Consider the following 4107-nt stretch of genomic DNA (forward strand, 5'->3'; position numbering starts at 1 on the left):
TAGCGCCACCTTTTGGGGTTCCATTTGGGGAAAAAGAAAAGAAGAGATTATGTCGTTTCCTATATACAGATGTATGTTCTCATAACGGTAGTGTCTTTGCTTATTCAAATGTTAATTCAGGTTCTTTTATTTAAAATTTCATGTTCCAATGCGTAATCCAAAAGATGTATGTACATACAGATATGAAATGTGTATTTACATATGATGTGAAGAAAGTCACCGTGACTTGTTCATGTAACGGATACTAAATGACAAGTATTCAACGAGGATGTATTCCTTTCAAAGGTGATACAGTAATCTGTAATAAGCATGAACGTTCTGATTAAGTAATTAAGCTAAATACTCTGTCCATTTCTTCCCGCCCAAGCTTGAACCATTACTCTAAGTTGATATAAATTTAACATCTTGTATTAGATGAGGTTAGATAATTGTTTTATTTTTTATAAATTTTTTATATAAATTTTTTTTCATTGAAGTAATTAAATTAGGATCTACGGAAGAAAAAATATATGACTAAATATCCGCTTAAAGCATTTATTTCGTTTAAAGATATTTTATTTCATACATTTGTACTTGGAAGATTACACGAGGTACAATATGGAAGGTAAAGGATTAGAACGAAAGAGAATGGCATATCATGTTATCCTTGTACATACATAAAACTTTTAGATAAGGCATATAAAGCGAGAGGATGAATTACGAAGGAGTGGGTGAAAGACGAGAATAAAGAAAGAAGATAAGATGAGAAATTGTCGTTCAAAATGTGTCAAACTTGGTGTAAAGGTTGAGCAAATATGGATAAAAGAAAGGCGAGGGACAAAAATAAATAAATGATAAGAAACAAAAAAAAAAGCAAGAGCGAGTCGCTGCAGAGGCGATGACGAATTTTTGGAAAAAGGGGAAAACAGCCGATTCATGATTCGTGGAAGTGCATGCGTGATAGTAACGTTTGCTTAAGTAAATCTTTTTGATGTTTCAATAAATTTATGAATGGATTCGAAAATACGAATGTTTACTTCATATGAAAGCGTTGTATAACCACACAAAAAAGGTATTTAAAGTTAAATTATCATAATGGAGTGAGGGATTAAAACAGAAATGTTGTTCTTGATAATAGACGCAAGATAAAAATAAAAGTAGTGCTGTGTACTTTGCACAAATCCACATCTACAAAGCGGTGATCCGGTTATATTGTTCGTAAAGAATAAGATTAAGTGAACAGCAACTTGTTGAGCGTCGGGCGTAAACAATTTGAAATTCCTCTCTACCCCTATAAAAGTGTCTGTGAACGTAAGTGGCGCGAGTATTTATTGTGCCTTTGAAGTTGTTCATGGATTCTATTTGACAAGTATCATTATATAATCTGTTCCATTCTCGAATGGGCGAAAGAAGAAACGAGTTGTAATAAAGCCTTGTTCTAGCCGCAGCGGTGGGCAAACTTTCCAGTGCAAGTAGCGCATACACAAATTTACACCTTGTCGCGGGCCGCATAGTTCATTAAAAAGTAAAATAATTAATATTTGAAATAGCAAAAACAAAAGGTTTTTCTAAATAACATCATAGTTAATTTTCAGTTGTTAATATGTTGTTAATATTTGAAAACTTAAACATACACTTCAAAAGAAGCACATTTATTTGATAAAGAGAGTAACATAAACAGAGTCAGTGCGAATGATGACTTGTTCCTAGGCCGCATGAAAACCCTTGGCGGGCCGGATGAAAGCCCTTGGCGGGCCGGATGCGGCCCGCGGGCCATAGTTTGCCCACCCCTGCCTGTACATATTGTAAATTGTTTACATTAACGTAATTCATAGCGAGCATTATCACTAAAGGCTGGTTGAATCAGAGATGTACATTTACCACATGTTGTGTGTCTTTAAAATATTAAATATTTTTATACATCATCTTCTATTTACATTTTGTATTGTTTCATGAAAAATAAACTCATAAATTAACTTTTTTTAAAAAAAATATCCCACGCTAACAGGTGCCCTATCATATATGGGTGAAACCCCAACCAATGACTCTGTTTTGTTTTTGTTTTTCATAGACGATAAGATATAAAATATTAAGAAAAGCATATACTTTTGTCCATTTAAAAGATACACCTTTCTCATATCAAAAGTATATACGTTTCTCATATCAAAATTATATGCTTTTCTCGTAACAAAAGTATCTACCTTTCTTACATAAAAAGTACATACATTTCTCAAATCAAATCATCTGTGAGGTGAAGCAAATTCTGCAAATGTGGAAATGTGGAGTAAGATTGGATTTCAAAGCAATGCTTTCTGTTCGCTATTATTGATAGAAATTTGCTCCAAGTCAAAGCTGAATTAATCTCTTCGACAGTTCTTAATAAATATGGCGCAGGTGTACCAAACTGTTTTTTGGCATGGCGGAGGAAGATCCCGGGAAAGCCACGAGAAGAACCATCGACTCACGGGAAGCTACTGGCAAGCTTTCTCACATACCCACACAGACTGAAGTGAGATGTCAATGATCTGTAACGTCCTAGAATACTCGGCTACCCGGAGACCCCGGTATATCATGTATCGACTTTGATAAATATTTGGCATTAACCTTTCAGTATTTTATTAACTATGTCAAGTGTTTTCATTGGAACACTTTTTCTTGTCGAAGCGATGTTGTCATTTTTTTTAATAATGCCGTTTTAAACAGTGATGTAAAGGTTATCTCATTAAGTAAAGCAATTTCAAATAATAACATAAGATATATAAACACTATTATAAAATTAGGTTGAGAAATGATTTTGAAAATTATGAACTGCAAATCAGCTTTTCAGAGGGCTGAAATGCGAGGAAAGATAATAAATGATATTTAGGTTAGTCAAGTCGCGCCTCGTCTTGACACTTTCTTCCACGTCGAAGCAGAGCGAAACCGATCAACGGGCCATGGGTAGTGAAGATTGGGCCAGACCTTAACTCCCCATCCGTAGTTGGTTATATTAAATAATTAAAACTCATAGATGTGTGGAAGAGAACTGTTAAATAATAATAATAATAATAATAATAATATGATTCAGTTTTTGGAAGTTTGGGAATTTTATGAAATGATATCCTGCAGAACTAGGCACAATCTGATTACAACAAATAGCTCCTTATATAAGATAGAAGTGACAGGTTTATATTCTGGTGATGATTGGAATACTGAGATTCACTTTCTTTTAGTAACCAATCAAAATAAATAAATGCATATACCTGTAGTGTATGTCGGTAGCTAGCATTCGGATTGCTTCAACTATCTACGAAACAATTATTGACCGAGAAGTTATGGATGATGAAACCATTTATTTTCTTCATTTGTAGCATCTCGGTTTATCATACAATCTAAGCGTAGAAATAAGCGAGGTGGTTCGAACAGATTGGGTTTCTTGATGAGAAATTTTCGGCGAAGAAAGTGTATGATTTTTCTGTAAATCACCGCGCCGACATTTATCATATTTTTTAAATAGCTCTGAATGTAAGGGCGAGGCGAGTTACTGTTAAAAAGCATAGTTTGCAAATGACGTTTTCAAAAATTAGTTGAACAACATCGGTCGTGTTCTGAATGGTGAATCGAAAGGTCATCGTTATACGACTGCGCATCACTGGCCATCAGGTCTCCGTTATGTCAGAGATGTCGACAGTATTCAGTTATTCAGTCGGGATAGTTACATTACATAGAATTAGATAGCATATGCCGTTGAATTGACCACCGCTATAATACGCATGGTGGCCTGTAAATTTATACGTCTCACTGGACAGTTTATCTGGTGAATTTTCATCTAACAATGACCTATTGCAGAAAAATGAGAATAATTTTACACTGAAGATACAAAATAAAAACAAACTAATGATTTTTGAAGAAAGCATGCATGTGGGATTTTGAAAGGGGCAATCAGGTTAATTCCTTATACAACTGGTGGCTTTTATACTGAACCAACACTGCCACCAACCCCTCTTTTTTGCATTCATTTTTTACAGCAGAGCTATTTTGAATATTTTCCTGTGACAAGGCAGCTAAAAGAATCAGTATGTACATTATACATGAATAAAGTTCATTAGTACTATAACAAACTATCATACTTTTCATCATCCCTCAACC

This window comes from Sinohyriopsis cumingii, chromosome 2 (genome assembly GCF_028554795.1).
Source record: "Sinohyriopsis cumingii isolate HCF-2022 chromosome 2, ASM2855479v2, whole genome shotgun sequence".
NCBI classification, from domain to species: domain Eukaryota; kingdom Metazoa; phylum Mollusca; class Bivalvia; order Unionida; family Unionidae; genus Sinohyriopsis; species Sinohyriopsis cumingii.